The sequence below is a fragment of the Balaenoptera acutorostrata genome, chromosome 10 (assembly GCF_949987535.1).
Source record: "Balaenoptera acutorostrata chromosome 10, mBalAcu1.1, whole genome shotgun sequence".
Taxonomy (NCBI): domain Eukaryota; kingdom Metazoa; phylum Chordata; class Mammalia; order Artiodactyla; family Balaenopteridae; genus Balaenoptera; species Balaenoptera acutorostrata.
The window spans coordinates 93,321,622-93,345,704 of NC_080073.1; the positions used below are offsets into that span (position 1 = coordinate 93,321,622).

At 40.4% G+C, this 24,083-nt stretch overlaps 1 pseudogene; it reads left to right on the forward strand.

The window, feature by feature from the left end:
• Positions 1 to 19,070: 19,070 nt before the first annotated feature.
• LOC103018393 (glyceraldehyde-3-phosphate dehydrogenase-like) lies at positions 19,071 to 23,966 on the forward strand (annotated as a pseudogene).
• Positions 23,967 to 24,083: the final 117 nt, after the last annotated feature.

Consider the following 24,083-nt stretch of genomic DNA (forward strand, 5'->3'; position numbering starts at 1 on the left):
ACCACATCAGGAAGAAATGAAATCAGAGGTCAGCCAGGGGACAAGAGGAAATGGCTGTTGGATAGGCAGATGACAAAAAAAGTTTGTTGAATTTCTCCAAAGAAGATGCACAAATAGCTAGCAAGCACATGAAAAGAAGCTCAGCATCACTAATCATTAGGAAAATGCGAATCAAAATCACAATGAGATACCACGTCACACCATTAGGATGGCTATTATCAAAAAATCAGAAAATAACAAGTGTTGTTGGAATGGGGAGAAGTTGGAACCCTTGTGCACTGCTGGATAGAAGGTAAAATGGTGCAGCCACTGTGAGAAACAGTATGGTAGTTCCTCAAAAAATTAAACAGAATTACCATATCATCCAGCAATTCCACTTCTGGGTAGAGACCCTAAAGAACTGAAAGCAGGATCTGAAGAGATATTTGTCCATCCACGTTCACAGCAGCATTATTCACAATAGCCAAAAGGTGGAAGCAACTTAAGTGTCCACTGACAGATGAATGGATCAACAAAATGTGGTCTATACATACAATGAAATATGATTCAGCCTTAACAAGGAAGGAAATTCTGATACATGCTACAACATGGACAAACCTTGAGAACATTATGCTGAGTGAAATAAGCCAGTCACAGAAGGACAAATACTGTATGACAGTCAAATCCATAGAGATGGAAAACAGAATGGGGGTTGCCAGGGGCTGGGGGAAGGGGGTAACAGGGTGCTGTTGTTTAATGTGCACAGAGTTTCAGCTTCACAAGATGAAAAGAGTTCTGGAGATGAATTGCACAACCATGAATATACTTAACACTTCTGAACTGTGCATTTAAGGATGATTAAGATGGTAAATTTGATATTGTGTATTTTGCCACAGCTGAAAAAAAAAATGTTTGCTGAATAGATGCAGAGCTGAGGAAACCATTTGCCTTCTGTACCAGTGACTTGGTGGTGGAAGACAAAGGTGAAGAAGCTGCATAGGGCAGGGGAACTTGGAAAGCAACATATTGCATTTCTTCAAAGAGCAATGAACTTACAATTCCAGTGATGTTTAAAAAGAGGGGGAAGGGTGGAAAATAAGAATTGAGAAATGCCAGGAGGAGCCTGCACCTAGATAGTTATCAGCCTTCAGGGGAGCCCCTGCCAGGTGTTCTTTGGCAAAATGCCCTACTGAGGACCTGGGAAGATGAGGCAGCCTGTGGCCCCTTGGACTGCAGGCCTCAGTGAGGATTTTGCAAGAGGCAGGTTGAGCAGATGTCTACTCACCCCTCACTTTTCCATTCTAATGAAGCCTCTGGGCAACCCTAAACTACTGGTGATAGCAAAGTCTCTTCCGTTTGGCTTCGGGCTGTGTGTGAGGACTGATGTTTAAAGTTTGTTTGTTTGTTTGTTTGGCTGCGTTGGGTCTTCGTTGCTGCACGCGGGCTTTCTCTAGCTGCGGTGAGTGGGGGCTACTCTTTGTTGCGGTGCGTGGGCTTCTCATTGCGGTGGCTTCTCTTGTTGCAGAGCCTGGGCTCTAGGCGCAGGGGCTTCAGTAGTTGTGGCACACGGGCTTCAGTAGTTGTGGCTCACGGACTCTAGAGCACAGGCTCAGTAGTTGTGGCGCACGGGCTTAGTTACTCCGCGGCATGTGGGATCTTCCCGGACCAGGGCTTGAACCCGTGTCCCCTGCGTTGGAGGGCGGATTCTTAACCACTGCGCCACCAGGGAAGTTCCTGATGTTTAAATTCGAATGGGTCTGATGGAGAGGGAATTTATAGCCCTTAAGGGAAAATAATAAAGCCATACTTCTAAGCTCTGACTTGGTATAAGCTGGAAGCTCTCCAGACCCATCAGTCTCCCCTCTTGCATCTCTAGTCCAACATAAGCCATCTGCTCTGTTTCTCCCTGTTCACCGCTCCCCAAGGAGTACGGACAGCAATCTGTAGGCCAGTGAAAACCGCCAGCTTTCCCTACCCTCTGCCCCCATTTCCACACCGCCTCGGCTTACTGTGTTTTTCTCAACACTTACCAGGAAGGAGCACCTAATTAAATATTTTGGCTGAACGGGGTTTTTCTTCGGGCTATTGACGATGAAAGGAAAGTAGTCTTGTGCTAAGACAAAGAAACACTTGGAAATTTTCCAATTGCATTTCCAGAACTGTGGACAGCAATCCACCTGACTCAGAATTACCTGAAATAAGTGTTAAAAATGACACTTCCTGGGCCGTAACCCAGACCAACTGTTCATGGTCTCTGGAGGTGGTGCCCAGAAGCTGCCTTTTAGCAGGGATCTCGGGTGATTCTTAAGCCACTGAGGATTGAAACGCAGTCTTCAAAGGGAGGTGGCCAGAGAGGCTGCTGGTGAGTGACCTTGAGCCAAACAAGTACAGAGGCAAAGGAGGAAGCATTGACTGATTATCTCCTTTTAAGTATTTTGTATATAATTGTCATTTAACGTTATCAGTGGGAGCTTGAACAAGGCTGACTTGCCTGAAAACTCCGAGAAACTGGAACTTGAATCCAGTTGGTTTTTTTTGTTTGTTTGTGTTTTGCGCCACACGGCTTGCAGGATCTTAGTTCCCCGACCAGGGATTGAACCTGGGCCCTCGGCAGTGAAATCACAGAGTCCTAACCACTGGACCGCCAGGGAATTCCTTGAATGCAGTTTTAACTGAAAGCCCATGGCTATGTCAGCTCCCAGAATGTGTCCACTTTCTCATCTGTCAGGAAAGTCTGGAGGATAATGAACTTGAGTTGCTGTCTCCTGTTTACCTTCAGACCCTGTATTCATTTAAGTCCACTGTACCAAGACACCATTATATCTGTAATGAAAGCCCTTCACCCAATAGGAGGCTCAGGGACCTTCCAGGCACCTACTTCACTCCTCATTAAAAAGAGAAGGAAACAACTCCTCCTCATGGGGTGGGTGTGACATCTGACAAAAGGAAGCAACACACCCTCAAATAAGGAAGAACTAGCCAAGTCTAAGGGTGTGGTCTGATAGCAAATGTTCCCCTTCAGATCACACTTAGGCTTTGACCAGCTGCTATTTTCATTCACCGGGAGGAGTTCACTTTCTGATCTCTTTGTGCATTCAATGCCTCTTCCTTTACATCCTCCACCTTGGAGAGGCTCTGGTGGTCACAGTTCTTGGTAAGGAGATCCCACAGTTCCTGGGGAGGTGATCTTGGGCAGGAGATCAGGCAATGAAGCCAGTCAGATAGTCATTCAACACAGGTTTAGTAAGAAGCTGCAACTACATGCAAATTAAAGATGAATAAGGTATCACACCTGCTCCTAAGGAGCTTACACTCCAGTGGGGGAAGCAGCACTATACAGTCTGTTTTAAGAAAGATACAGGCACAGTGAGTTTGGGGAGCACTGTGGAGCAATGCTTAATTATAGTGGCCCAACCCAGGACCAGGCAGTGGCAGAAGGCAGGGGAGGCTTCCTGGGGAAAATTACGTCTACGGAGAGGATTAGAGGGGTGAGGGGGAGTGACCACCGTGAGCAAAGATGAGGGAAGAAATAACAGAATATTGAGACTAAGGATAAATCTGCATCTACCACAGAGACCCCCAACAACCATTTCCGTATGGCTACATCAGCTTGTTGTTTCTCAGCAGATTTTCCCAAAGACTTTACTTCCCCAAAGATCATTTGGCTGTTGCTTTTTGAAATTTTCCTGACCAGCCTTATTAACTCTGAAATTAGCAGAAGTTCATCTGGTCCACCTTTCCCTCCGTGCAGAAATCTCTGTTTTTTCCATTTCAAGTTTAGAGCATTCAGATTCTACTTTCCACCTGCATTCAATAATTCCTTGATATTTAGACATTCTGTTGGGAGGATATTTTTAGTTGAAAAGGCCAAAACTATCTTATTTGATCATCGTGGGAGAGAAAGGAGTAAGGCTATCTATCGATGTTATATCTGGAAAGTAGAAAGATTTCTTGAAGAGGTGTGATGACTCTCTGAGGGAGAGGATTCCCTGTCAATTCAAAACACGGCCCACTTGAGGTGTGAAATGCTTTGGTTTGGCCAACCAGCAAATGAGAAGAGTTCCCTCTTTTGGCCAAAGTCTGAATTTTAAGCAACATATTTTGTCATTGAGAGCAGGCCCAGTGCCACAGAAACACTCTCCCACGTTTCTTTTAATCACTTCCTCATGAGAACAGATTTTTTTATGGATTGAGAGTCTATATTAATACAAATATGATGAGAAACAGAGGAATCTGAGCCAACTGACTATTCCCACACGAAACGCCTCTACACATTTAGGAATTGACTGAAAGATCTGAGAGAAGTGGAAATTTTTGGAAATTTTTCTGCAGGGAAATAAAAGTCTGTGGAATTGCAATAATGAACACAGGCCCAGTGTAGCATTAATGATAACCCATTACAAATAAAATAAGTTTTCTTTTGACCTTTAAGGAATAATCACAACCTAAGCTATGTGATCACCAATGAAAATCATGCAGCACAAAGTCAAGTATAACCCCTGATAAAAGAGTGAAATTCAGTTGTTCTCTAAGTTGCCGATCATGCCTTTGTAATAGAATGATGAATCATAACCCCAGAGGCCAGGAATAATACAGTAGATACTCAGGACACGGATCCTAAATGGAAGGCTAGTCCACTGCCTTAGGTTGGGTTCAAGACTGACTACATAACTTGCAGGGCCCAGTGTGAAATAAAAATATGGGGCTCCTTGTTCAAAATCATTAATAATTTCAAGATGGCAATAGTGGAGCATTAAACCAGATACAGGGCCCTTCACAGGTTGCACACCCATGAAGCTGGCCGTACTTGAGTGCTTCCTTTGCAGACCCTGAGACTATAGTTTATTTGGGAGGTAATTCCAGGAAGCATCAGTAGGAAGAGTGGGGAAGTGCCATGATACTAAAAACGTACCATGTCCCTGGAGAAAAAGAAGGAAAAATTAAAAGGTTTTAATATGCCTGTTATTCATGGGATAAGTATTGATTTTAAGCAGAAGAGGAACCTAATAGTTTCATTGTAACTTGGAGAGAGGTGAAGTTTAAAAATTAAAAAGACTCAATGACTTAACAACATGATCCAAAAATGTCCAGGGTATTTAATTCAATCAGCATTTTTTTGAGCTATATGACTTACCGGACACTGTGTTAAGAGCAAAAGGATATACAAATTTGAAAAAGTTCTTTTTCTATCATGAAGTAAATTATTATGTAACAGGAAATCCTGAGAGGTAGATATTTTCATATGTCCCATTTCGCAGGTGACAAAACTGAGGCTCAGAGAGGTCCAGTTACTGGTTCAAGGTCACATAGTTTGTGACAGAACGAGGATTTCAGCCTAAGATAATTCTGGAGTCATTTGCTTACCCACGAATCTCTTCTTATATATGTAAATAACTTGAAAGACAAGGTACGGTTTGATAAGTACTAGATCAAAGTGTTAACAAAAGTATTGAGGAGGAAAAGACTGATCCTGACCTATAAATGTTTCCTGAAAAAAGTGAGATTTACCCCCAATCTCTGTGACCTGGAGCAAGTTACTGAACCTCTTTGAGCCTCAGGATTTCATAAATGGATAAAGAGGAGATGGACATTCCAGGAATAGGGACCAGGCTGAGCAAAGAACAGAGATGGCAAAGACAAGTGCCAGCACAGGGCATGTAAAATAGCAAGAGATGGTTTTGATAGGCATTTGGGGGTCATATCTTGGAAGAGCTTGATAATCAGTCTAAATATCTAGTACCTTATTCCATAAGAAATAGGAAGCCATTGAACACTTTTGGTAAGGAGTTGACATGCTATGATTGCAGTCTTCTGAAGTTTATGATAACTTCATTGTCTCTAGATTCCGTGGATAAGTGCCAGAGTTAAAATATTTGCCTCTGCATGGCTCATCTTGTCTCTAATGATGCTGCTCTATTCTGGGCTGAAGGAGTGGTGTGAAATGATGGAGGAGAAGGCATTCTGGGCCATCTAATGGACAGTAGGTTGCTAAATTCAACATTTAATGAGAGTCTGGAGTGGAGAGTCTAGGAGACAATAGGAGATGAGTTTGGAATGGTAGGTTATGGAGATGACCGTAGGTCTGGAACAATGTCCAGCTCAGAGATGTAGACTTTTCCATAGGCAGTGGACACCCCCTGAAAAGTTCCAATAAGGCAATGACAACCTAAGTTGTGAGTAGAGAAATCAGATGCAGTCGTCTTAAATTAGTTTCTGTTTGTGCCTGCCCACAAGCCATCTCCTTATTCACCCATTTTGTCATTCAAAAAGCAAAGATTGTCCCCACGGCTTTCGAGTGCCCTTTGTAATATAGATGCTGATATACTTTTCATAGCCACTTATTAGATTCTAATTTACCTTCACTTATTCCTTCTCCAAAGCTCTTCATTTCTTTATCTGGATTCGAGTTTCTGACCTATAGCATTTTCCTTCTCTTGGAAGAACATCTTTTAACATTTCTTCCAAGAAGGTCTACTGGCACACATTTCCTCAGTTTTTGTTTGTCTGAGAAAATCTTTATTTCTCCTTCACATTTGAAGGATAATTTAATAGGGTACAGAATTCTAGGTTGGTGGTTTTTTTCTCTTAACACTTTAAATATTTCACTTCACCCTATTCTTGCTTGCACAGCTTCTGAGGAGAAGTCAGATGTAATTTTTATCTTTGCTTCTCCTTAGACAAGCTGTTTTTTTTCTCCCTCCGGCTTCTTTCAGGATTTTTTCTTTATCTTTGATTTTCTGTAGTTTGAAAATGGTATATCTCAATGTAATTTGGGGGGTATTTATCCTGCTTGATGTTCTCTGAGCTTCCTGGATCTATGGTTAGGTGTCTGGCATTAATTTGGGGGAAAGTCTTATCATTATTCTTTCAAATATTTCTTCTGTCCCTTTCCTTCTTCTCCTTCCAGTATTTCCATTTTACACATACATATGTTACACATTTTGTAGCTGTCTCAGTTCTTGGATACTCTGTTCTGTTTTTCTTTCTTCAGTCTTTTTTTTCTGTTTGCTTTTCGGTATTGGACGTTTTTATTGAGATACCCTCAAGCTCAGAGACATTTTTCCTCAGCCACATCCAGTTTACTAATAAGGCTATCAAAGGCATGCTGCATTTCTGTTACAACTGGTTTTTTTGTTTGTTTGTTTGTTTTTATCTATAGCATTTCTTTTTGGTTCTTTCTTAGAATTTCCCTCTCTCTGCTTACATTACCCACCTGTTCTTGCACGATGTCTATTTTTTCCATTAGACCCATTAGCATATTAATCATACTTAGTTAAAATTCCTGGTCTGATAATTCCAATATCTCAGGCTGGTCTGATGCTTACTCTGTTTCTTCAGTGTTTTTTGCCTTTTAGTCTGCCTTGTAATTTTTTATTGAATGCTGGATATGATGTACTGAGTTAAATAAAAAACAAACTCCTGTAAATAGGCCTTCAGTGATGTGGTGATAAGGGGTGAGGGAAAGGGAAGCATTTTTTTTTATAGTCCTATGATTAGGACTTCGTCTTTTTTTGTTTTTTTCCGCCGTACCACACAGCATGTGGGATCTTAATTCCCTGACCAGGGATTGAACCCACACCCCCTGCAGTGGAAGCATGGAGTCTTAACCACTGAACTGCCAGGGAAGTCCCAGGGCTTGGTCATTTAGTGAGCCTGTGCCTCTGGACTGTGAACTTCACAATGCTTCTCAGTTACCCCCTACTCTTCAGGTGGGCAGGATGGCTAGAGTGGGCTGGAGTTGGGTATGTCTCTTCTCCCACGTGGAAGGCTAGAGGCAGCTGGTCAAGTATTTCCCTCCCCCAATCAGTTAGGCTTTGATAAAACCCCAGCAGATTAGCTCTGGTTAAATAGTTTCTCCTGAGAGCAGAGCTTGTTAAGAACAGAATGCTCAGGTGTATTTCAAAATGGTTCCTTTTTCCTCCTCCTGCTGGAAGCATGAGGGGATTTTTCTCCGAAATTCACTGTGAGGACGTGGTAGAGATCCTGGAAGTAAAACTCGCAAGTATGGGTGGCCCCCCAATGACTGGGTCCCACTGGAGTTTTTATCTCTTAGTCTTGTCCACATGGAACCTCCAGCAATTTGTCAATTACAGCTCAAGTTCCCCACGCCAGCCCTGGTACCCGCGAAGGTTTCTGCTCCAGTAAGTTGTGATTCTTTGTATTTGCCTGTCAATCTATCTAATTCTGGGGCAGCAGTTTGTCCTGTGACCTTACTTCTCTTACGGATTTAAAAAGAGTTGATTTTCAAGTTTGTTCAGCTTTTTACTTGTTGTTAGGATAGAGGGGTGTCTTCCTGCTTCTTATATGCTGGACCAGAAACCAGAAGTCTTATTAGCGTCTATATTCATTTTTATGTCTTAATAACAGGTTACCACAAATGTAGCTATTTAAAATAATACTGGTTTATTATATCACAGTTCTGTAAGTATGAAAACCAGGCACAACATGACCAAGTTCTCAGCTCAGGCTCTGGCAAGGCTGAAATTATGATGTCCGCTGGGCTTGATTTGAAGATTTGACTGGGAAAGAATCTGCCTTGGAGCTCATTCAAGTTGTTGACATAATTCAGTTCCTTGCAGTTGTAGGACTGAGGTCTCTGTCTGCTCGGTGGTTGTTGACCTCAGGTCCCTCTCAATTCCTAGAAGCCATTTCCCTGTGTCCCTCTCCATCTTCAAAACCAGCAGCAGAGAACCTTCCTGGCACTGAATCCCTCTCATGCTTCCAGTCTGTTCTTCAGGGTGAGCAGAGTCCCCTTTAAGGCTCACATGATTCAGTCAGGCTCACCCAGGTAATCTCCCTTTCTTAGTCAGCTGTGCCGTATACCACGACCTAATCAAAGGAGTGATTATCGTATCACAGTCACAAGTCCCGGGGATCATACAGGGTGTGTGGACCAGGGGAAGGAATCTTAGAGGCCACCATAGAATTCTATCTACTACGGATTTTAAGTCCCTTGAGGGCAGGGATTGTATAGAAAATGCTTCAGAACCTAGCACAGTGCCTTGCCCATAGTGAGAACTCAACAAGTGTTGTTGAGCTAAAGAAGTACATCACTGACCATTCCATTTAAAATAGCCCCTCACAGCCCCATGGGGCCAGGTGCTGAGGGGAGCCTCTCTGCCCCCCACCCATCACTTGCTTTCCTCCTCCCCCGTTGGGGGACCCACGTTGGGCACTGGCCCATTCACAAATACCTCGAGGGGGAGGGGGAGGGATGGGATTATAGCTGTTTTGTTTAACGGGAACTGGAAGAGGGATCATGTCCTGCTACGTGCCCTTCTCAGGAAGCGGGGAGTGCGATCTCACTCCTGTACTGGCCACCACCACTGTCAGTCATCACACTGAGTTCACTTCCCTCGAGAGTTTGGATAAATTCAGGTCAGAGCTGCAGGTACGCAGCCCTCAAGCGTCATAGTAAAGCAGTTCACCGATCTCTCCATTCAGAAACATGTAGTCTTAATGTACAGTGATGCGAAACTGTTATTTCATGATCTTTTCATTAAATAAAATAGCCCTCACTTCTGCCACTCAATGCCCTTTTACCTACATTATCTTCTTAGCACTTGTCACTACTTGACTTTATATATGTATGTGTTTATTTATGTCTTATTTGTTCATTTTCTGCCCTCCTATCACTTGAGTGAAAGCCCCATTGAGGCATGGACATTTTTTAGCTTATTCACTCACTACCATGTCCTCAGTGCTTAAAATGAACAGTGCCTGGCATCTCGTAGCACCAATTAATAAAAGTTTGGTAAATGAATGAATGGCTGAACAATCTCAAGTCGTCCGCAGATTAAAGAAGGTGCTACTTTGGGGCCATAGAGCTATATGAAGAAATGTTCCAAATTTCAGCTCAGGAATAACTTGCATGTGTTTGGAATACACCAAAACATAAACATTCATGGAATGCATATTATGCGTATATATAATACATATTATAACATAGCAGCAGGGTGCTAAGTATTTTATCCAGTGCAATCAATAGAGCCATCAGAGACAAAAATACTCAAGACCTAAATCAGATCATGTCCCTCCTCTGCTCAAAAGCTTCCAATGGCTCCCATCCCACTCTGGGAAAAAGTGAAAATCATCCTAGCGGCCTATAAGGCCCCACGTGATCTGCCCCTTCCGGATTGCCCTCTGCCTCATCTCCTCCCAGTTTCCCTCTGGAGTCTCCCCTCCAGCCTTCCTGGCTCTTGGAGGTTGCTCATACCAGGCTCACTCCCAGATCAGGGCATTTGCTCCTTCTACCAGGCCTGCTCATTCCCCCAGATGCTGGCATGATTTGTTCCCTCACCTGTCTCAGTCTTCACTCACTTTCCACGTTCAAAGTGACGCTTTCCGTGGTCACTCTATTTATTTATTTATTTATTCATAGCATCTTTATTAGAGTATAATTGCTTTACAATGGTGTGTTAGTTTCTGCTTTATAACAAAGTGAGTCAGCTATACATATACATATATCGCCATATCTCCTCCCTCTTGCATCTCCCTCCCACCCTTCCTATCCCATCCCTCTAGGTGGTCACAACCATTTGTTTATTTTTGTTTTTATTTCCATTTCTATAGGAGGTGGGTCAAAAAGGATCTTACTGTGATTTATGTCATAGAGTGTTCTACCTATGTTTTCCTCTAAGACTTTACAGTGTCTGGGCTTACATTTAGGTAATCCATTTTGAGTTTATTCTTGTGTATGGTGTTAGGGAGTGTTCTAATTTCATTCTTTTACATGTAGCTGTCCAGTTTTCCCAGCACCACTTATTGAAGAGGCTATCATTTCTCCATTGTATATTCTTGCCTCCTTTATCAAAAATAAGGTGACCATATGTGCATGGGTTTATCTCTGGGCTTTCTATCCTGTTCCATTGATCTATATTTCTGTTTTTGTGCCAGTACCAGACTGTCTTGATTACTGTAGCTTTGTAGTATAGTCTGAAGTCAGGGAGCCTGATTCCTCCAGTTCCGTTTTTCTTTCTCAAGATTGCTTTGGCTATTCGGGGTCTTTTGTGTTTCCATACAAATTGTGACATTTTTTGTTCTAGTTCTGTGAAAAATGCCATTGGTAGTTTGATAGGGATTGCATTGAATCTGTAGATTGCTTTGGGTAGTAGAGTCATTTTCACAATGTTGATTCTTCCAATCCAAGAACATGGTATATCTCTCCATCTATTTGTATCATCTTTAATTTCTTTCAACAGTGTCTTATAGTTTTCTGCATACAGGTCTTTTGTCTCTTTGGGTAGGTTTATTCCTATTATTTTATTCTTTTTCTTGCAATGGTAAATGGGAGTGTTTCCTTAATTTCTCTTTCAGATTTTCCATCATTAGTGTATAGGAATGCAAGAGATTTCTGTGCATTAACTTTGTATCCTGCTACTTTACCAAATTCATTGATTAGCTCTAGTAGTTTTCTGGTAACATCTTTAGGATTCTCTATGTATAGTATCATGTCATCTGCAAACAGTGACAGTTTTACTTCTTCTTTTCTGATTTGGATTCCTTTTATTTCTTTTTCTTCTCTGATTGCCGTGGCTAAAACTTCCAAAACTATGTTGAATAATAGTGGTGAGAGTGGGCAACCTTGTCTTCTTCCTGGTCGTAGAGGAAATGGTTTCAGTTTTTCGCCATTGAGAACTTTGTTGGCTGTGGGTTTGTCATATATGACCTTTATTATGTTGAGGTAAGTTCCCTCTATGCCTACTTTCTGGAGGGTATTTATCATAAATCATTGTTGAATTTTGTCAAAAGCTTTTTCTGCATCTACTGAGATGATCATATGGTTTTTATCCTTCAATTTGTTAATATGGTGTATCACATTGATTGATTTGTATATTTTGAAGAATCCTTGCATTCCTGGGATAAACCCCACTTGATCATGGTGTATAATCCTTTTAATGTGCTGTTGGATTCTGTTTGCTAGTATTTTGTTGAGGATTTTTGCATCTATCTTCATCAGTGATATTGGCCTGTAGTTTTCCTTCTTTGTGACATCTTTGTCTGCTGTTGGTATCAGGGTGATGGTGGCCTCATAGAATGGGTTTGGGAGTGTTCCTCCCTCTGCTATATTTTGGAAGAGTTTGAGAAGGATAGGTGTTATCTCTTCTTGAAATATTTGATAAAATTCACCTGTGAAGCCATATGGTCCTGGGCTTTTGTTTGTTGGAAAATTTTAAATCACAGTCTCAATTTCGGTGCTTGTGATCGGTCTGTTTATATTTTCTATTTCTTCCTGATTCAGTCTCGGAAGGTTGTGCTTTTCTAAGAATTTGTCCATTTCTTCCAGGTTGTTCATTTTATTGGCATATAGTTGCTTATAGTAATCTCTCATGATCCTTTATATTTCTGCAGTGTCAGTTGTTACTTCCTCCTTTTTCATTTCTAATTCTATTGATATGAGTCTTCTCCCTTTTTTTTCTTGATGAGTCTGGCTAATGGTTTATCAATTTTGTTTATCTTCTCAAAGAACCAGCTTTTAGTTTTATTGATCTTTGCTATCATTTCCTCCATTTCTTTTTCATTTATTCCTGATCTGATCTTTATGATTTCTTTCCTTTTGCTAACTTTGGGTTTTTTTGTTCTTCTTTCTCTAATTGCTTTAGGTGTATGGTTAGGTTGTTTATTTGAGCTTTTTCTTGTTTCTTGAGGTAGGATTGTATTGCTATAAACTTCCCTCCTAGAACTGCTTTTGCTGCATCCCATAGGTTTTGGGTCGTCGTGTTTTCCTTGTCATTTGTTTCTAGATATTTTTTGATTTCCTCTTTGATTTCTTCAGTGATCTCTTGGTTATTTAGTAGTATATTGTTTAGCCTCCATGTGTTTGTATTTTTTACAGATTTTTTTTTCCTGTAATTGATATATAGTCTCATAGCGCTGTGGTCGGAAAAGATACTTGATATTATTTCAGTTTTCTTAAATTTACCAAGGCTTGATTTGTGACCCAAGATATGATCTATCCTGGAGAATGTTCCATGAGCACTTGAGAAGAAAGTGTATTCTGTTGTTTTGGGATGGAATGTCATATAAATATCAATTAAATCCATCTTGTTTAATGTATCATTTAAAGCTTGTGTTTCCTTATTTATTTTCATTTTGGATGATCTGTCCATTGGTGAAAGTGGGGTGTTAAAGTCCCCTACTATGATTGTGTTACTTTCGATTTCCCCTTTTATGGCTGTTAGCATTTGCCTTATGTATTGAGGTGCTCCTATGTTGGGTGCATAAATATTTACAATTGTTATATCTTCTTCTTGGATTGATCCCTTGATCATCATGTAGAGTCCTTCTTTGTCTCTTGTAATAGTCTTTATTTTAAAGTCTATTTTGTCTGATATGAGAATTGCTACTCAAGCTTTCTTTTGATTTCCATTTGCATGGAATATATTTTTCCACCCCATCACTTTCAGTCTGTATGTGTCCCTAGGTCTGAAGTGGGTCTCTTGTAAGCAGCATATATATGGGTCCTGTTTTTGTATCCATTCAGCCAGTCTATGTCATTTGGTTGGAGCATTATTCCATTTACATTTAAGGTCGTTATCAATATGTATGTTCCTATTACCATTTTCTTAATTGTTTTGGATTTGTTGGCCACTCTATTTAAAATCATAGCCGTTGATTATCCCTCCTCACCTAGAACTCTGTGTCCCTCCCCTGTTTTAGTTTCCTCCTTAGTAGTATGTACCACTTATATTTCATTTATTTGTTTCGCTTATTGTGTGTCTTCTCCCACTAGAATGAAAGAGAAGCAGGGATCTTTTGTCCATTTTGTTCACTGCTCTATCCCCAGCACCTAGAACAGAGCCTGGCAAATAACAGGTCCTTAATAAATATTTGTTATATCCTTGAGAGCTGACAAGGATACACCAACAACTCAAATGAATTCTGATTCAATATTTACCCAGTTAATTTCAGACAATTCAAACTTCCATGTTCTCATTCTCTCATCCCAATGAAAAGTACAACCCCATCTACCACCCTTTGAACAATTTATAAACCTCAGGATAAGAGGTTTTGATGTCTTCTTAGAAACCTGGTCTTCTTATTCTTTTGAATAGCAAAGTGCTTAGCAACTCCTAGTAACATCTGAGCCTTGCATTGCCTTTGTATTTGGCAGGAAGAAGTAGGTTAAAGTAACTGAGCTTTTTATCTGAGCCAATGAAGGCACTTTGAGTCATTATTAGCAATGGATTGGACCTCCTTAGGAGATCTGTTGAGCAAACACACAAAATATGGTGTCTTGGGAATTCAAAGGGAAGATCAACAAAGGCTCCAGGGGAAAGGGGAGTGTAGGAAACTGTGTAGTTACTACGATGCCTGGGCCATCATCCTGAGGGTTTAGGTTTGGACTGTGGAGCTGTATTTAAATCCAGTATTGGCAGCTGGTGATTGGCTCTCATCCTCTGCCCAGCTGCTATTTTCATTTCATTCACTTTACAATAATGCAACCTCACATTTCACACAATTGCAGCTTTTGAACCTCACTCCCAGCATGACTTTATTCTAATGAGCTAGCCGCACACAGCAGTTTCTAATGGATTCTAAACAGTGGCTGGACAATGTCTGTAATTTGGGGGTTTCAATGCAGTGAAAGAACCCATAACAGTCCTCGGTCCTTCTGAGTCTCTCTTTGCAGTAGATTTGTCCAATAGAAACTCAGCACATAATCACCAGCCTCAGATACCTGGAAGACACATCCATTGGTGTTTTCTCAAGAACTAACCCACTCAGAGCTGCTCTGGTTAGCCTGGCTATTGATATCTTCCTCTGACATAAGGATGAGCCAGGATTTTCTTATTTGGTAACTAGTCGATGCTATAAGAGATGAGGTCATTTGGACAGGCCAGGATTTTTTTTTTTTTTTCTTTTGGCTTCCACAGAGGATTATTTGGAAGATTTACTGTGCATGAAACAATTTGAAATTCTTAGGTAACAAACTCTTTGAAATCTGAAATTCCTCCATGTAACAAACTATTGCTAAACATGAAATAAATCTTCATCACCACTACTCTGCACCATTTTCTGAGCAACTTCTACAAGCACAGAGAATATATGACAGTAATATACTACTATGGGGGAAATCCCCTTGCCTAACAACCACCTTGTGTTCCCTAATTGAAATGGACTATTTGTACTGGTAACACAAACTGCTGTGCCGTTTAAAAATCAACATTGGAAAAAATTAAAGTGGGAACCTGTGGATTCTGATTGAGAAAAGTTTGTGCAACATCCAGCAGTCTTCCCTCCTGTGAAGCTGTAGAGAGACCTTTCTTTTCAGCTATTCATGGTGCAATGAGTAACCAGAACCTACTATTTAGTAAGAAGAGTAACCCAGGGATGCTTCTCAGCTTAACCAAAATGGTGACTACCTGCGTGGCGTGAAAATAGAGATGCACCAACACGTCTGAATGCTGCCAACTATCCGCCCATTATTAGAGCCATTTCTTTGCTTTAAGACATTAGGTCTGCCTCTTCCTTATATGGGAGCGGAGGCACTGGAGTCATATTAAAGGTAAAATTCTGCCTTTTCATTACTTTTGCCTAGTGCCATCCCTGTTAGCACTATTGAGGAGCAGTGTTTTATAGCGATGAGGATCGTGAGACTTAGAAGCACATGTCTCTTAATTCAAGTCTAGTTCTTCCACTGATTAGTTGTATGACCTTGGACAAGTTACGTCAGGTTCCTGAGCTTCAATTACCTGTAAAAATATAGATAAGAATACTTACTTCTAAAGTTATATAGATTATATGAGAAAAATGTAAGTGCCTAACATAGTAAATGGCTCATAATAAATGGACATTTATTATTATTGTTGTTGCTGCTGCTGTTGTTATTGTTGCTACTACAAATAATAATGGCCCAGCTCTGAGGGGGCATTAACCCATCATGGCCATCACATCCAAAGTGAAGAGACAATGTATTAAATATTAAGCCAGAAAAAAAACAAGATATATTCCCCATTATAAAGATAGGGTGTCATCTATTATTATCCATGATAAAACAGGGCATCACAGTAAATCTCTGGAATAAAGCATTTAGTATCCACTTTCCCAGGAAAAGAGGCCACTAAAAGGCATGACTCTTAAAATGACTCTTCTCCTTCTGTTAAAATGGATCATTTATCATTAATTTATCATAGGGCAAAATTCATTACAGTTCATATGATATTATAAAGGACCCATTTCAAGATTACCAACTAAATGCTCACTTGACTGAATGTTCTTTAAAATGGTCACATCCACCGGGTAATTCCTTTTTTTTTTTTTTTTTAAGATTCTTAGAAATTTCATGTAATGTCGAAAACATTTATATTAACATATTTCCATACAAATAACCCAAAGAAAGTTTAGTATTAGTTGTTGGGTTTTTTGTTTGTTTGTTTGTTTGTTTATACTGCAGGTTCTTATTAGTCATCAGTTTTATACACATCAGTGTGTACATGTCAATCCCAATCGCCCAATTCAGCACACCATCATCCCCACCACACCGCAGTTTTACCCCCTTGGTGTCCATACGTTTGTTCTCTACATCTGTGTCTCAACTTCTGCCCTGCAAACCAGTTCATCTGTACCATTTTTCTAGGTTCCACATACATGCGTTAATATATGATATTTGTTTTTCTCTTTCTGACTTACTTCACTCTGTATGACAGTCTCTAGATCTATCCACATCTCAACAAATGACCCAATTTCGTATCTTTTTATGGCTGAGCAATATTCCATTGTATATATGTACCACGTCTGCTTTATCCATTCGTCTGTTGATGGTCATTTAGGTTGCTTCCATGACCTGGCTATTGTAAATAGTGCTGCAATGAACATTGGGGTGCATGTGTATTTTTGAATTATGGTTTTCTCTGGGTATATGCCCAGTAGTGGGATTGCTGGATCATATGGTAATGCTATTTTTAGTTTTTTAAGGAACCTCCATACTGTTCTCCATAGTGGTTGTACCAATTTACTTTCCCACCAACAGTGCAAGAGGGTTCCCTTTTCTCCACACCCTCTCCAGCATTTGTTGTTTGTAGATTTTCTGATGATGCCCATTCTAACTGGTGTGAGGTGATACCTCATTGTAGTTTTGATTTGCATTTCTCTAATAATTAGTGATGTTGAGCAACTTTTCATTTTGATTCCTAAGCTAGATGGTTTTTTGTCCTGGGTGAAAGAGAGAGAAAAAGAGAACAGAGAGGCAGATGATGCAGTGTTTATAATTGCATTTTGTGTAAATATAAGCACCTACTTATATGATATGTCTGAAACATAAAAAACTATAGAGACAGAGAACAGATTACAGGTTGCCTGGGATAAGGAGGTGAGAGCAAGGATTGACTGCAGATACACAGAAGGGAACTTTTTGGGGTGATGCATGTATTCTAAAACTAGATTGTGATGAGCCTTGCATTACAGTATAAATTTACTAAAATTCATCAGACTGTCCACTCAAAAAGGCTGAATTTTTAAACTTCTATTTACAACAGCATCAGAAAGAATAAAATGCTTAGGAATAAAATTAACCAAGAAGGTGTAAGACCTGTGCTCTGAAAACTACAAAATATTGCTCAAAGAAGTGAAAGAACACCTAAATAAATGGAAAGACATGCTGTGTTCATGGGTTGGAGGACTTACATTGTTAAGATGTCAATACTTCCCAAATTGACAGAGTCCGTGCAATCCTGATCAAAATGCCAGTGGCTTTTTTTTTTTTTGCAGAAATTGAAAAGCCAATCCTCAAATTCATATGGAAGTGCAAAGGATCTCAAGTAGCCAAAACAATATTGAAAAAGAATGAAGTCAGGGGACTCACACTTCTTGATTTCAAAACTCACTACAAAGCTACAATATCCAAAGCAATGCAGTACTAGCGTAAGGATAGACACATAGACCAGTGGCATAAAATTGAGAGTCCAAAAATAAATGTATGCATCTATGGCCAAGTGGTTTTCAACAAGAATGTGAAGACCATTCAATGGGAGAAAAATAGGCTCTTCAACAAATGGATATCCATGTGTGAAAGAGTAGAGCTGGACTCCTATCTCATACCATATAAAAAAATTAACTCAGAATGGATGAATGGCCTAAATGGAAGATCTAAAACTATAAAACTCTTCAAATAAAACATAGGAGTAGGGGGCTTCCCTGGTGGCGCAGTGGTTGAGAATCTGCCTGCCAATGCAGGGGACACGGGTTCGAGCCCTGGTCTGGGAAGATCCCACATGCCACGGAGCAACTAGGCCCGTGAGCCACAATTACTGAGCCTGCGCGTCTGGAGCCTGTGCTCTGCAACAAGAGAGGCCACGATAGTGAGAGGCCCACGCACCGTGATGAAGAGTGGCCCCCACTTGCCACAACTAGAGAAAGCCCTCACACAGAAACAAAGACCCAACACAGCAATAAAATAAAAATAAATAAATAAATAAATAAGCAAATATGGTTAAGAAAATATATTAAAAAAAAAACATAGGAGTAAATCTCCATTACCTCAGATTTGGCAATGGATTCTTTTATTTTTTTTTTTATTGGAGTATAGTTGCTTTACAATGTTATGTTAGTTTCTGCTGTACAGCAAAGTGAATCAGCCACACATATACATGTATCCCCTCTTCCTTGGATTTCCTTCCCATATAGGTCACCACAGAGCATCGAGTAGAGTTCCCTGTGCTATTCAGTCGGTTCTCAGGCAGTGGGTTCTTAGATATCACATCAAATGCACAAACAACAAAAGAAAAAATAGATAAATTGGACTTCATCAAAATTAAAGACGTTTATGCATAAAAGGACATTATCAAGAAATTTAAAAGAAAACATACAGAACTGAAGAAAATTTTTACAAATCACGTATCTGGTAGATGTCTAGTATCCAGAATATAGAATGAACTCTTACTACCCAACAATAAAACACCCAATTAAAAAATGCGCAAAGGATCTGAATAGACTTTTCTCCAAAGAAGCTATATAAGTGGCTAATAAGTACATGAAAATATATTCAGCATCACCAGCAATTAAGGAAATGCAAATCAAAACCACAATGAGATACTATTTCACACTCACTAGGATGGCAATGATAACAGCAACAACAACAGAAAGTAACAAGCATGGGTGAGGATGCGGAGAAATTGCGACCCTTGTACATTGCTGGTAAGAATGTAAAATGGTACAGCTTCTGTGGAAAACAGTTTGATGGTTTCTCAAAAGCTAAACACAGAATTGCCATAAGACCCAGCAATTTCACTTCTAGGCATATACCGTAAAGAATCGAAAGGAGGGAGTCAAACAGACACTTCTATGCCAGTGTTCATTGCAGCATTATTCACAATAGTCAAAAGAGGTAAAGAACCCAAATGTCCATCAACAGGTGAATGGATAAGCAAAATATGGTATATACATACAATGGAATATTATTCAGCCATAGAAAGAAATGAAGTCCTGATACATGATCCAACATGTATCATAAATGGATGAACCTTGAAAACATTATGCTAAGTGAAATAAGCCAGAAGCAAAAGGACAAATATTGTAGGATTCCACTTATATGAAATACTTAGACTAGGCAAATTCATAGAGGCAGAAAGTAGAATGGTGGCTGCCTGGGAAATGGGAAGTTATTGTTTAATGATTACAGAGTTTCTGCTTGGGGTGATGAAAAGTTTTTGGAGTAGATGGTGGTGATGATTGGACAACACTGTCAATATAATTAATGCTACTGCATGCTTTAAAATGGTTAAAATGGCAAATTTTATGTTCTATATATTTTACCACAATAAAAAAATAAATAGAAAATAAATAAATAAATAAATAAATAAATAAATAAATAATAGAAAATAAATAAAAAAATAAATAGGTCACCCTGGTGAAGTTAATTTTAAAATTCTGATTTCAAAAAATAAAAATAACGCATTCTGTGTACAAAGACCACATCTGTTTCTTATCACCCTTGAGCAAACCCTGTCCTGTTTCATATGGAATTTGACATCCATCAGCACTCATTAAATGTTGACTAACCCTTAAAAATAGGATGATAGAAAAACCAGTTATGAGAGGGATAGCTATAATCTATAAAATCATATTAAGATTTACCAGGTAGTATTCATGGAGAGCAATCTTCCAAGCAATAAAATATGTTTGCTGAGTGAGAGAAGAGATTTCTCTCTGTTGAAACAGTTGCTGGTCTGGTATGCTGCCAAATGTCCAGAAATGATGTAACGTGGAAGATGTTGGAATTTTCTCCAGACATGAATGACAAAAATTATAAATAAAGGGCACCAATTAAAGCATCTTCCCTACTTGTTAAAACAAAATATGCCCTAAAACACTGCCAGGGATTTTCAGATGTCAGTCAACAAATGACACAATCACCAGAACTCTGCTGGAATTTATTTTTCACTCACATTCTTGCCAACCCAAGCTTTTTAAACTTTGCATCTGCCATATTGGCTGGAGAGGACTGTTCCCATGCTGGTGATGGAATTTAGTGTGAGTCTTAAAGGGATGGGTCTATGGCTTTCCTCATATCAGCCACACTTGAAGTACTACTGCCCCAAGGGGTCATCTGCTCTAGTTTGAGGGGCCACCGATAGGAAAAGTATTATTTCTTTCTTGTCACATACTGCTTTCCATGTTACAATATCCCTCCTAGTTTTTTAAAAATTGAAGTATAGTTGATTTACAATGTTGTTTTACTTTCTGCTATACAGCAAAGTGACTCAGTTATACACATATATACATTCTTTTTTATATTCTTTTCTATTATGGTTCATCCCAGGACATTGAATGTAGTTCCCTGTGCTTGTTGTTTATCCCTTCTATATGTAATAGTTTGCATCTGCTAACCCCAAACTCCCAGTCCATCCCTTCCCCACCCCCCTCCCCCTTGGCAACCACAAGTCTGTTCTCTATGTCTGTGAGTCTGTTTCTGTTTCACAGATAGGTTCATTTGGGTCATATTTTAGATTCCACGTATAAGTGATATCGTATGGTATTTGTCTTTCTCTTTTTGACTTACTTAGTATGATAATCTCTACATCCATCCATGTTGCTGCAAATGGCATTATTTCATTCTTTTTTATGGCTGAGTAGTATTCCATTGTATATAAACACCACATCTTCTTTATCCATTCATCTATTGATGGACATTTAGGTTGTTTCCATGTCTTGACTATTGTGAAGAGTGCTGCTATGAACATAGGGGTGCGTGTATCTTTTCGAATTATAATTTTGTCTGGATATATGCCCAGGAGTGGGATTGCTGGATCACGTGGCAACTCTGTTAGTTTTTTGAGGAACCTCATACTGTTCTCCATAGTGGCTGCACCAGTTTACATTCCCACCAACAGTGTAAGAGGGTTCCCTTTTCTCCACACCCTCGCCAGCGTTTATTATTTGTAGACTTTTAAATGATGGCTATTCTGACTGGTATGAGGTGGTACTTCATCATTGTTTTGATTTGCATTTCTCTAATAGTGATGTTGAGCATCTTTTCATTTGCCTATTGGCCATCTGTATATCTTCTTTGGAGAAGTGTCTATTTAGGTCTTCTGCCCATTTTCCGATTGGGTTGGCAGCAAGTGCTGCCTTAGAGAAGTACTGCATCCCCTGGCTCTATCACCCCCACATGCTCAGTTATTGGCTGAAGGAGCCCAGGGGACCTTGCACAGCTGGGGGCTGTCAGCCACCCACACTCCCCACCGTGTGTTCTCCCAAAGGGAGACCTGACCAGTGCATCTCCATGGCTGCCACACTGGCTGTCAGACACAGGTCTGTCCCTGGCCTTTCCCTCCCAAAAGACGCCCCCCTCTTCCTTGCCTTCCCTTGGCACCTCTGTAAGAGCTCATGAGAAACAGAAAACCAGAGTTGACCAGAAGTTATAGGCTAAACCAGGGGAGAAATGCCAACCTACTAAAACAAGGAGTTACTGTAAATGGACATTCCTTTTGGTGGGATGGAAATGTTCTAAAATTGGATTGTGGCGATGGTTGTACAACTCTGTAAATTTACTAAAAATCATTGAATTGCACACTTAAAGCAAGTGAATATTATGATACATAACTTATTCTTCAATAAAACTGTTTAAAAATGCAAAATAAGTTAATAAAGGCCTATGAATTAGTCCTGAATAAAACATTGTTAGGAATGTACAGAGGAAACACTGAAAGGAACAATAACAAACTTTGTTGATGGCTGTTTTGGGTGATGGAAAATATATATTTTAAAAACTTTTTCTTTACCCTTTCTGTTTTTTTCTAAATTTTCTACACTGAGCAAATATTTGAAAGGTATATTATCATTTAAATATTTTCACCTATCATATATCTGGGCAGAAAAAAAACCTAAACATGTTTTTTATTCAAATAACTGGTGATCAGAATAATCATTGGAGATTTTGTTAACTGAAAGACTTTCAGAATGAAGTTAAACTGACTCAGTTACACGTATGCATAGCAGACTTACAATTCTGGTTATGACAGAGTAGCTTGGATCCTAATAACCATGCCAACAAGAATAAATATAAAAGCTGGATGAAATGCAAACGAATAATAATGACAACCAAAATGGATAAATAAACAAACAAACAACAACTTTTTTAAGGTATCAGAAGCCAACTAAAGCAGGCAGGCATTCAGGGGCCAAGATCCTGCATAGGTGATACCAACATTCAACACTGTTTTTTCCACTGAAAACATTTGCTGATTCGTAAACTGTGTATACGCAGGACAAGAGGCAAAACCACCAAGCAGAAAGTAGCTATAGCTAGGCTGTAAGGGTAAACAAAGGATTGGCAGGCTTATAGCACTGGGGAGACAAAAACTGCAGTTCAAGACCTGCCAAAGAGGAGGAGCCATGGTTAATACTCCAGTTTTCAGTTGAGAATCTTAAGGACTATGCCCCAGGGTAGGGTTTCTTAACCTTGGCACTATTGACGTGTTGGGCTCTCTTTGTGGGGACTGAGGGCTGGGGGAAGGGGAGCTGTCTTGAGCATTTTAGGATGTGTACTGCATACTGGCCTCTACCTGCTAGCTGTCAGTAGCGCCCATCCCCAACTTGTGACAATCAAAAACGTCTCCAGATATTGCCAAATGTCCCCCAGGGCCCCAGATCATCTCTAGTTGAGAACTACTGCCCTAGGGTTAAGGAAAACCAGAACTCGTGAACACCGTCTGTGCCATCACTGCCACCCGGGAGACTGTGTACGGCCCCTCTGGGCAGCTGTGGTGTGATGGCCGTGGGGCTGCCCTGCTCCTACTGGCACTGCCAAGGCTGTGGGCAAGGTCATCCAGGGGCTGAATGGGAAGTTCACAGGCTGGTCTTCCGTGTCTCCACCCCCAACATGTTGGTCATGGATCAAACCTGCCATCTAGGGAAAGCAGCCCAAAATGACATCAAGAAGGTGGTGGGGCTTCCCTGGTGGCGCAGTGGTTGAGAATCTGCCTGCCAATGCAGGGGACACGGGTTCGAGCCCTGGTCTGGGAAGATTCCACATGCCGCGGAGCAACTGGGCCCGTGAGCCACAACTACTGAGCCTGAGCGTCTGGAGCCTCTGCTCTGCAACAAGAGAGGCTGCGATAGTGAGAGGCCCGCGCACCGCGATGAAGAGTGGCCCCCACTTGCCACAACTGGAGAAAGCCCTCGCACAGAAACGAAGACCCAACACAGCCAAAAATAAAAATAATAAATAAATAATAAATAAAAAATTAAAAAAAAAACCCAAAAACATAAAATCTGGAAAAAAGTTGAACACCTATAAAAAAAAAAAAAAAAAAAAGAAGGTGGTGAAGCAAACATCAGAGGTCCCCCTAAAGAGCACCCTGGGCTACACTGAGGACCAGGTTGGCTCCTGCAACTTTAACAGTGACACCCACTCTGCCACCTTCAGTGCCGGGGTTGGCATTGCCCTCAATGACTGCTTTGTCAAGCTCATTTCCTGGTATGACGATGAATTTGGCTACAGCAACAGAGTGGTAGGACCTATAGTCCGTGTGGCCTCTGAGGAGTAAGAGCCCCCTGGACCACCAGCCCCAGTGAGATCGTGAGAGGAAGAGAGAGGCCCTCAGCTGTCGGGGGTTCCTTTGCCCCACCTGGATTCCCCAACACACGAGAATCTCCCGTCCTAA